Source organism: Malus sylvestris, chromosome 16 (assembly GCF_916048215.2).
Source record: "Malus sylvestris chromosome 16, drMalSylv7.2, whole genome shotgun sequence".
Lineage (NCBI taxonomy): Eukaryota > Viridiplantae > Streptophyta > Magnoliopsida > Rosales > Rosaceae > Malus > Malus sylvestris.
In genome coordinates, this window is record NC_062275.1 from 27858205 (window position 1) to 27870207 (window position 12003).

Below are 12003 nucleotides of genomic sequence, written 5' to 3' on the forward strand. Positions count from 1 at the left end.
ACAATAGTCATGGTCCCTAAACTCCCACTATCTCTCTTGAAACTTATTTCAATTGTGTTATACACATCAAACGATTTGGAGAGCGTGTGGTTATTGTTCACTATATAGTTTACAATAAACTTAGTAAACCATTTGGATAGGGACACAAAGGTGAAGTCCTTGCCTAGTTTCCGTCTCTAGAAGTGGTTTAACACTTCAACACTCAATGATTCAAAATCATCATAAGTCCATGTTGATGGACTATTTTTGTCAACCAACCATTATGTTCTAAACATAATTACAAACTTTCAAGAGTTGTTCAAGACAACTCTCATTTCTTCATACAACAATTTGTAAGTGAAGAATCATGGCACATAAAGTGTCCATGCCCTTGTGCTTACTTATCAAGTTCCTTGTTCATGTAACAAAGAAACAAGCACTAATGTTTGCATTAGCTAAGGGTTGTTCAAAGCAAGTCTTATTTCTTCATACAACAATTTGTAATTGAAGAATTATGACATTAAAAGTATTGTCCTCTCTATGATAGACTTACCTAACATGTTCTTCCAACGATACATTATCAATAGGAAGATTGTGAGGATGAGACTACTTAGGTACATATACAAGCCATTATAGACAATCTATGGGATTGTAGTATCAAGTCCGGAAACTAAAGCTTTCGGCTTTTCTTTGTCAAGTTTTGGATAGCGTTTGCAAATATATTGGTAAATAAATACATAACGAATATAAATTGATTGATTTTAAGTCATTTGATCCGGGTCTTTAAATCAAATAGCACCACCCACTATTTTTGGCAAATTCCATATCCCTCATCGGAATTCGAGAGTTTTGGAGGAAACTCTTAGTAGGGTATGGGAGACTCATCATTACCAAGCCCATCTCACAATAATATGATGTTGGCTAGCATCAATAATAATGAGAGAGTACGCTTACTCATTTGCATCTCTTGCAAGTACCCATCTTATTTGGTTTCTAGAGAATGAAGCCTCACAATGATATGATGTTGGCTCCATTGCACTTAGTTAAGTCATTCCCACCATGCAAGTTCGAGTAGGGTTTCAAGAACAACCTCACAATGATATGATGTTGATCATTCTCGTTGCCTACCTTCACAACATCATGTATGCATATAGAACTCCTCCTGAGTGTAAGCACGCACTTTGTACTCCCCCATGATAGAGTGAAGTCGGTGTACGAGTCACAAACGATCGGAGCCTACCACGGTGGAAGGCCACGAAAGAGTGTTCAAAGCACTCTCACACTTATCAACTTAATAATGGTTTGGTTGAGGGTTTTAGGTCTCATCACATATAAGCATGCATTTTAATCTTATTAAAACAATTTGGTCCTATTACAACTATTGGTCCATGTAATTGATTTAGTTGTATATAATACTCCCACTATACTTGTAAAACGGTTTTTAAAGTAAGAGTATATGTACTACTAACATAAGGTTTGCATTCATTGATGAACTATATAGTTGTGTTAGGGCCTTAGGATGACTATGAACCTTTGATTCGATCCAACACGAGCCTAGTGTTGAATCTCGGTCTAGGGATGATGATTGATTTTAGTTACGCGTTTAATCATATTAAGGCGTCTTTTTCCTATTGGGCGTTGGACCCAACTACTCCAATTTCATGCATATCAAATAAAACAAGAAAGGAGTACTTCAAAGTAAAGAAGAGTTTATGCTCTTTTACAACATTTGATCAAAACAAATTACTTTAAAGTAAAGAAGAGCTTATGCTCTTTTACAACATTTGATCATATCAAATTACAACCAAAATCTAATCTACACATTCCCATGGTTCAAACAAATTTGAGACAACCTTTCACATAGCTCAATTATCGTAGGCTTAGGTTCATAATCACCATTTCTTTAATTAATTAACGCTTTAACTAATTAAACTTGAATTCAACATTTTCATTTGGTTTTTGTTTCCATAGAATTGATTTAAATAGAGTTAAATGAAATGAAAATCCAATTCTCATTTAAAGATACAAAACTATTTTGTTCTCAACTAATTTGGGCCAAATGCAATAACCTCAACTTTTTGGGCTATGTTGCAAAACACAAACTTTTGAGATCACTTTGTAAGAACACAAAAGTCCACTACTTCATGTAATTACAACTAGAACCCAAAAATTTCATCAAATACAAAAACTTCATTAAAGGAGCAAAACAATTTGTCCTTTAGTGATTTTGGGCCTTTACGTAAAAACGTAAACTTTCAGGTCAAAGTACAAATACACAAAAGTATCAAAACTTTATGTAATTGCATAAAAGCCCCAAAAGTACCATATTTTAATAGGGTGCCCAGTTGGTGAGAGTGATGGTGTCATAAAAACTTTTGAATTTTTCAACAAAGTGAAAGGTGATGGGTTGAAAAGGTGATGAGTTGGTTTGAAAAAGTAGGTTTTCATAAAACATGGTTCCTTGAAATAAGGAAATGGTGTAAGTGATTGGTATGGGTATTTATTGAAAACTCAAATCATCCATCACAAACAAAAACTTTATTCAACAACCAAAACTTTTGAATCAAAATACCCAACCTTTTTGTTCTTGCCAAAAACATAACAAGAACAATGAAAAACATCCATGAAAACCCATAAGAGCTCCATGAACATTTTTCACCCAAAAACTCTCAAACTTAAGGGAAATAAGATATTACCATACTAGGGTACTTAGGGGTTCCTAATGTCACTTTAAAAAACTTTTAACAAGACAAACATGAACCCAAAAATCCACCCTTTGGATTTGGCCGAATTTCCCCAAAAACATGGCACCAAATTTTAGGTTCAAAATTCATGCTCATATGAACTACATTTACAACATTTGAGATGACAAATTTTCTAACAAAATTTACATTCAAAGAAGCAAGAATAAAGCTTGTAACAATTACAACATTCAAATCAAAGACTATGAACTACAAAACCCAAAAGGATTCACCAACTACTAAACCTAGCCTCTTGATACCACTTGAAGGAAATTTTGTGAAAAACATGTTCTTTTGAGCAACATCTATGGCATGCAATTAACAATTAAAGGCAGAATCATGCTTGTATGCACTCAAAAACAAAACATTACCCATGAAATTCAAAGCCTAGTAGAAAGGTGAACCAAGACTCAACTCAAGAACAAAGTGAGTTGAGAGATTTTATACCTTTGATGATTCCTCTTTGCATAAGCAAAGGCTAATCACCCAAGGAGAGGGCCTTCATTCCTTGCTTCTTAGATCCATGGATTTCTTGGATGAGGATGGTTGAAAGGATTCTCCAAGTTCCCAAAATTGAGAACCTCTAATTTTTCCACACCAAGGAAGGACTTGAAGAAGAGATGAGTGACCGTGGAGGATGAGAGCTTGCTACCTAATCTCCTCCAAGGGGGCCGGCCTCTTAGAGAGAAAGGGAGAGACATGGTGTTCTCATCTTTTCTCTAAAAGAAACCCTAATGAAGAAAAGGCTATAAAGTCATATTTATACCTACCTTCATTGGAGTGGCAAACTTGTAATAAGTCCAAAACTCACTCCTTTATCAATATGGCTGGCCACAGGGTGTTATTGGGTTGTTTGGGCCTTTGTGAATATTTAGTCATTAAGTTGTCATACAACTTAAGTCAATGGGCTTGACGTTCGAACCCTATTGGGCCTTGAGGCCCAAAACTAACCCGAGGTCTTTAACGAACTTTATTCGTTTGATTAATTAACATATTAATTAATCCTTGCCACCAATAATTAAACCATTTAATTATCCTTACTCATCTCCGTTGTTTCTTCAATCTCTACCTTACTCGGTGTACGATCCATTAGGTTCCTTTCAGCGAGGCAGTGGGAGATTAGAACTCTTTCAAATCGATTATGAATTGAAACTTACTTTCAATTCTCCCTTTAGTGATTATACACGTTTAGGGCTTCCACAAACCATGAGTGATACGTAGCAGTATATTATGGTTACCCAAGCTAATCAGAAGAGGTGGAGAACCTATTCAGTTTACGATTACAATACAATACGGTCTTTCTCTAATACAATACTCTTGACCACATTGTTTGGTTTGATAGTTTATTCATGTCTACTATCCAATGTGATTCTCTTACTTATATGATTACCTTGAATGTGATTTGGAACGACTTCCTAAATCTCATTCATACTCTGGCCAGAGATTCTTAATCATATCATAGAGTATTCTCGCTCAAACGGTTTGAAGGTTAGAGATCCCTTGTTGCGCATTCACTTGCTTCCATGTCTAAGTGGCTTAACCCTAACTATGTCGTGGACACCCTCTGATAGAGTGACTTTGACATAGTCAAAGATTAAGGACTTAACCACAAGACAACTATGATGCCTTAGGTCAAAGGACTACTTTGCATTATCCCAACCATGAATTCTCATGTGACATGAGTATGAGAACTCCTCGTTGATCGTGTTCAGTGGACTCATTCTCTATTGAGCACCTACATGCTTGTCTTGGTGTCAATCACACCAATGACTCGAGACCAGTCACTCTCCCTGAGAGAAGACACAACACGTACTGATCTTAACGGACTGTCAATGCCCAATTGACAATCCTATGATCAGGAACGTTTAGGATATGTATACGAAAGAGAATGGTCTCATGAATCTAACTTCTTTAAATTACATTCTCCTAATTACATATTCCTTGGACTTATCGTTTAAGCATATAACATTTATATGAGACAACTTAAAACAATAATCTTTGTCCTTGATATTAAACTAGATTAGTTTAACATGTGAAATGTCCATAAAGTATCATTATATTATTGGTTTTAGGGCACATTTCCAACAGTAATGTTACAGTATCAATATCTGTACCTATCTATTTATTTGTGCGTTTATACATCAATTGAAAATATTTGTAATTTTTTTCTTTTCTATTTGTTTTCCAAAAGAAATTTTTGGTAACTCTCTGTCTTCGCATTTTAAATTGAAAGATGTCATTGGGCATCTAACTGCGATACAGCACTTGGAACCAAAACAGATTAATAAAAGAATAATACAAAAGTGTGATGTGCGCATTGAAAATATCATGTTGTCCTTCCGTTCTCATCACACCAATTCTATATAATTCAATTAATTGTTTTGTACGTCTTACAAAAAAAATCCAACGTTTGTTTCTTATTTGCTTTATATGCAGGAAAGAAGAGTTATCTACCACATTGTGGGCAGAGGTTGCATAAAGTTTTTCTTCTTTATCACTTCAAGCTTTGTCTTTACCAATTGTCATTGTGTTTACAGGTCTAAAAGTCAGACCTTACCTACGTAAGTTATATACTTTAAACCCTTTTAAATATCTTTGTTACAATGCGTATATAGTTTTTAAACATACCTTATCCAACTAATGATACTTACTCATCTATTATATTTACTTATACCTATTTGATAAAATTTTATTATTTTTGCCATTTCACAGAGAACATTGTGTTGAACAGTACTGCCTACTCGCTTTTTTTCATTGATCCATATATACCAGAACTTAATTCATACAAATCAATGTGAGTGCATTTGTTGATCTATAATTTTTCTCTCCATCCAAAAAACCACAAATTATCCAAAATTCTTCATATCCTATTATGTTTTAAAACTTACAGGTTTTCAAACTCAAAAGACCCTGTAAAAACCCTGCCCCCCTCTTCAAGTCAACTCAATGAAGCTGAGGTTCTACGGATAACAAGGAGAGTTACAATCGATGAACTAGCATAAGGTATAGAAACACATTATGCGTTTTCATCTTTGCTTAAGGTATGTAATTGTATATCTCCATATTTAACAAACGTTCAGTGTATCATTACTCCTCCTCACACAATTATATGCTGAACAATTTACAGGGTGATACATTTGTGTGCAAAGCTTTTGTTAAACGTTTTGACACACGTTACATTTGTGTGTTGTTGATGCACAAAATCAGCGAAGACTTTGGTACAACAGAAAGTGTCAGGTTTTGTGACCTTCGCTTGGTTGCTTCGGTCACTAGTGAGGATAAGTACGTAAATGAATAGAGACAGAGAAGCAAACACAGGATGTACGTGGTTCACCCAGATTGGCTACGTCCACGGAGTAGAGGAGTTCTTATTAGTAGTGAAGGGCTTACACAAGTACAAAGGATCAAGCTCTCAATTTAGTGAGTTCTTGTGAATGATTTAACACAAATGGCATTAGGCAATATTGTGGGGGAATGACCCCTATTTATAGAAAAACTTGTAGCTTTGTCACATTGACATGTGTCATGTTGTGATTGGTTCTTGATGTCGACACGTGCTGCGCTCTGATTGGCTTCTAATCTTGACACGTGTCGAGTAGTGATTGGCCTCCTGGTCGGAGGGGAACTCTTCTGGGTCCTTGACAGTATAGCGTTGGCCGGTGCTCGGTAGTTTCGGGATTGGTCAAGTATGGTACAAACAGTGCTCCCCTAAGTTCCCGAGTGAGGGAAACTCCTCGGTTGGGGACTTGCAAGATCCAATCCCTTGAGTAATCACGAAACTTCTAAGTACCGAAGTGTGGTCTGATCTTCATCTGCCCTTCTCTGGAAGTACCTTTCCTCCATCCGGGAATGGTGTATTTAGCTGATGTTGACGCACAAGGTAATGTATCAATTTCACTTGAAGCTTACTTGTAGTTTCGGGCTTGGTCAAGTGCGATACAAACCCTATAGTAGGAGTCCCCCAAGTCGCCGAGCTAGGAGATCTGCCGAAAGAGGTGACAGACAAGGTAAGCAGTCAAACTTCCAAGTAAGCAACCCAGGAGCAGAGGTTTGACTTCGGCTTCCGGTTGATTGTTCTCATTCTCCTTGTCTCTCATTCAACTGCCAGGATAAGGAGAAGCAAATGGATAAGAGATGATATGAGATACTTTTGCTTTTGAAGAAGTAACTTTCCACAGGCTTATTCTTGAACTGTGCTGGAGGGTTTTCTGGTGCCCTTCAGAGTATAAGGCCGACTCAAAAATTTGAGGGTCAAAACAAGTCCATCAAATCTAGAATACGTTCGACCTTGATGATATGGGATACTATTGCTGTTGACGGAATAATGAATGTGGTATGGAAAGGTGTCGTGCTGTAGTGATCTGTTTCAGCCCACCGTTGAACCTTCTGCTTCAATCTTTTGCATGGCAGAAGTGGTGTGCAACCTTTGCATTTAAATGGTCCTTCAGAACATTCCTTCATAGTGACTCATTCACGCTTGGCAGCTTCAGTGTAAAGAGCCAATATCTGATCAACTGTCATGAGGTATTTGCCGGTGGAATTCGTGACCTTGACAGCAGTTGAGGATGAGTACTCGAGAGCAATGCTAAGTAAGCGACCAGGCAAAGGCTCCAGGCAGTCAGTTCCAAATTGGAGGTTTGATTTCAGGTTCCGACTGACTGCTCTCTTTCTCCTTGTCCTGCAGGTGTGGACAAGGACAAAGACAAAGACAGGGAGAAAGCATGATATGGGATACTCTTGCTTTCGACCCTGATGATATGAGATACTCTTGTTCTTGGTGTGGCTTATTTGCTGAGGTATTATCGGGGGGAAATAAAGCTGAGTATTTCGAGAGGTTATGTTGAGGGTGCCTTTTCGAATGCGAGAAAGGGTTGAGCATTTTTGCAGGTTTGCCTGTCCGTTGAGGAGGGAGGTCAATGTATATAGGGATTTCCCAATAACAAGTAGTAATGCTATTCCTTTACCCTTCTTGGTCACAGCAATGTAGTGGGAGCTGCCAGCTTCACGTGTTTTAATTTTGTCAGAGCACTTTGAAAAAGTGGTATGTGGTATCTGGAAAGCTGATATTACGTGTGAAGATTACAGACAAGCTTTATCTAAGGAAATCTGGCTCTCGAAGTTCTGAGAGTTGTGCCTCTTCGGTTTTCGAACAAGCAATCCCGTCGAGGATCTGACTCTCGAGATTCGGAAAGCGGTGCTACTCCGGTTTTTGAGAAAGTAATTATGTTGGGAGTCTTTTCTCGAATGTGAGTAAAGGTTGGACGTTCTTGCCAACCTGTCTTGCCGCAAAACACGGAGGTCGACACACATAGGGACTTTCGAGTTGTCAAGCAGTGGTGCTGTTCCTTTACCTTTATGGGTAATAGTAGGGTAGCTGGAACTTCGAAATTCTCGTGCCTAAACTTTGTCAGAGATCTTTGACAAAGTTATATGTGGTACCCGAGGAGTTGATGGTGCATATGGAGAGCGGTGATTGAACAGTAAGATTCACGTGCTTTCTACTTCACCAGAAATCTTCGACAGATTGCCCGTAATTTCCGCAAAGCTGAGTGTGCATGTGACAGGTGCTGACGAGGCTGAAAAAGCAGGTGCTTCTTCGATTTCTGAGATCGGCCCTCGTGGTCTCTGAGCAGCCCAGCTTTTGAGAAAGCAAACGCCTCTTCGATTTCTGAAGCTCCGTCGAGTGCAGATTTTTATAGAGGCTGGCATTAAGTTCCACAGCACACTTGAATCTCTACCAGTAGAAGCTCATTTCTTGCACTTCTAAGATCTTGATTTGTCTGACCTCTTCCTTCTTCAACACATTTGAAAATGTCTGGACCCTCCGACCGTCGTTTTGACTTGAACCTTGGAGAAGAGACAGCCACGCCTTCTCCAGACAACATATGGCGCCCATCCTTCATATCCCCTACTGGTCCTCTTACCGTTGGGGATTCTGTGATGAAGAATGATATGACCGCTGCAGTGGTGGCCAGGAACCTTCTCACTCCCAAAGATAACAGACTACTTTCCAAACGGTCTGATGAGTTGGCTGTTAAGGACTCTCTGGCTCTTAGTGTTCAGTGTGCAGGTTCTGTGTCTAATATGGCCCAACGCCTATTTGCTAGAACCCGCCAAGTTGAATCATTGGTTGCTGAAGTGATGAGTCTCAAACAGGAGATTAGAGGGCTCAAGCATGAGAATAAGCAGTTGCACCGGCTCGCCCATGACTATGCTACAAACATGAAGAGGAAGCTTGACCAGATGAAGGAATCTGATGGTAAGGTTTTACTTGATCATCAGCGGTTTGTGGGTTTGTTCCAAAGGCATTTATTGCCTTCGTCCTCTAGGGTTGTACCTGGTAATGAAGCTTCAAATGATGAACCTCCAATGCCTCCTCCTTCTGGGGTTTTGTCAAGTACTGAGGCTCCGGATAACCACCCTCCGATGCTTTCTCTTTCTGGGGCTCTACCGACTGCTGAGACTTCCCCTAAGCAACCTTTGTGAAGGCTCCCTTTTGTTTGTTTATTTTGACTCATGTATATGTACATATTTGTGGCTTATCGAAAATATTAATAAATAAGCTTTGCTTCATTTCAACATATTGTGTTAAATACACCAAAGCCTTCTTCATAAAGTTCTTTGAATTTTTGCTTTTGTTGAAACCTGTATTGTTGAAGCTTTGTGAGTGAAGCATGTAGTTTGAGGTAGTGTTCCCTTAATTTCCCGAGTGAGGAAAACTTCTTGGTTGGAGACTTGAAAAATCCAAGTCACTGAGTAGTCACGAACTTTTGAGTACCAAGGCGTAGTAGCATATGGTGGGAGTCCCCCAAGTCTCTAGTCGAGGGAGTTGACGAATGAGGTGTCTTGCTAATAGTCCATGTCGTAAGTACCAAAACTTCATTCTTTTGTTTTCTAAGTGGTAGCCCCGGACTTTTTCTTCATATATTTTGTTTATGAAGGTTGCTAGGCCCGAATAAGTGGAATTGCAGAAGGTGTAACGGTTGGTAGCTGTTTTATGGAAAGCCATCTGACTACGATAGTCTTGCACATGATGACTATAGGGAGATACACACACATACTGCTATGATAGAGGGTGTAACCGTTGGTGCATTACAATCATAATGGAAGCATCACAATGATGGAAGCATCACAATGATGAAAGCATCATAATGATGAAAACACCATAATGATGAAACATCATAATGATGTTTCTTTGGTGGAATTGGTTTTCATTTCCCCTAACAACCTGAATTGGTTTTCAATATAAGACCATCAGCTGTAGCTCGAATCACAAAGTTGTCTTCATGAAAGTTGTTCTTTAATTCCTTAACTACAACATATCCAAATTTGAGAGCCATCAGATCAGTACAACTCTAGAAATTCAGGTACGACGAGTGATTGTTCATCATTTGTCTGTCAACACGTCAGACCTGTTGTGAGCTTCAAAAACTCCATTTTCTCTTGCTTAGATCAACATACTTTCTTCAGCGAAGTTGTTCCTTAACTTGTGAACTACAACATATCCAAAATTGAGATCCCTCGGAGCTGTATAACTCAAGAAATTCAGGTATGATGAATGACTGGTTATTATTTTTCTGTCAACCCGTCAGATTTGTTGTGAGCTTCGAAACTCCATTTTCTATTGTTCAGATCAGCATGCTTTCTTCATTGAAGTTGTTCCTCATCGTCTCTTTCATAACATATCAAATATTCAGAATGAACTAATGGTTAAATATTTCCAGATCTTCGAAACATCACAGCAGCTTCGAAATCTGCAAGAATCCGACTGTCATGCTTGGAGCTTCAACACTTTAATTTCCGTGGCTCAAACAGAAATGGTTCCTTCTTGAAAGTTGTTCATCTGCTCAAGAACTAGAGGGTGTCCAAAATTCAGCTCCATTGGAGAGAAGCAGCAGCTGCAAAAATTTGATAGAGAAAAGGAGGCGAAGCTTTGTTGGATTTCTAGGCTGGGGAAGATTCCAGTTTTTGTAGCAACTTCAGTACTGGTGAATTGCTTGTATTTTTGTCCATAACTAAATTTTGGACTTTGAATTATTATTTGATCTATCATAATATGTTTGGGAACATATATAAGTGAATAAATAAGAAGGAAGATTTTGGGCCCTTGTGGGTGTAAAACAAAAAATGTTTAGGTTTTGTGAACAAAATTTGTTTATTTGGAGCAAGGTTTTGTGTTGAAGCTTTGTAGGTGAAGCTTTGGTGTTGAAGCTTTCTAGGTGAAGCTTTGATGGTGAAGCTTTGTAGATGAAGCTTTGTAGATGAAGCTTTCTAGGTGAAGCTTTGATGGTGAAGCTTTGATGGTGAAAGTATGTAGATGAAGCTTTCTAGGTGAAGCTTTTTTAGGTGAAGCTTTGGGCCCTTGTGAAGCTTTGGAGGTGAAGCTTTTCGGGTGAAGCTTTTTTGGGTGAAGCTTTGTGGGTGAAGCTTTTTAGGTGAAGCTTTGTGGGTGAAGCTTTGGAGGTGAAGCTTTTCGGGTGAAGCTTTTTTGGGTGAAGCTTTGTGGGTGAAGCTTTTTAGGTGAAGCTTTGTGGGTGAAGCTTTGGAGGTGAAGCTTTTCGGGTGAAGCTTTTTGGATGAAGCTGTTTTTTTTTTTTTTTTTTTTTTTTTTTTTTTTTTTTTTTTTTTTGGCGCTTGACACGGTCTTCATTTGCTTGTTTTGTAGTGACTGTGGAAGACGGATTGCTTTCTGATTGAGAAGGGTTCCGGCATCGCTTTGCACCATCTTCATGTGGGTAATATAGGAACTTCCTTATGTTTTGATCATGCATGTAGTGATAGAATTTGTTTCTTCTTATTGTAGATGTCAGAGCCTGGAAGTTCTAGTGATGAGGGCTCTTCTAGCTTTAGCTCTAAGTCTGAGTCTGCAATGTCGGAGTCTTCAGGGTCTTTGTTAGAGTCCGGTACTAGAGAAACATTGGGTGAGGGGGTTGTTTTTGATGCCATACCCATAGTTCGCTCTGAGTTCACAGCATACCATCTAAAGAATAACTTGTTAGATAATGAGAAGCAGGTTGAGGCGCTAAGGCAGTCATGTAATATCCCTCGTAGTGTAGGGATACGTTTGGTACATGATGAAGAATGGCCTTCTGAGCCTCCCCAGGGTCATGTTATGTTCTACACCCAGATATTACTGACTTTAGGGGTGAGACTACCTTTACATCCGTGGTTGCAAAAGATGTTATCTTTGATCGGATATGCACCTGGGCAACTCAATCCTGGTTTCTGGGATACCTTGATTGGATTTTATATCATTTGGATGGAGTGTGGGTTGTGTGAGCCT

The 12003-nt window shown here is 38.7% G+C and overlaps 1 long non-coding RNA gene across 1 annotated transcript; it reads left to right on the forward strand.

Moving 5' to 3' along the window:
• The first annotated feature begins 4813 nt into the window (after window positions 1-4813).
• LOC126608429 (uncharacterized) lies at window positions 4814-5718 on the forward strand. The gene is made up of 4 exons (XR_007617869.1): window positions 4814-5050; window positions 5157-5281; window positions 5433-5514; window positions 5611-5718. It is a non-coding gene; the product is annotated as an uncharacterized LOC126608429 (long non-coding RNA).
• Window positions 5719-12003: the final 6285 nt, after the last annotated feature.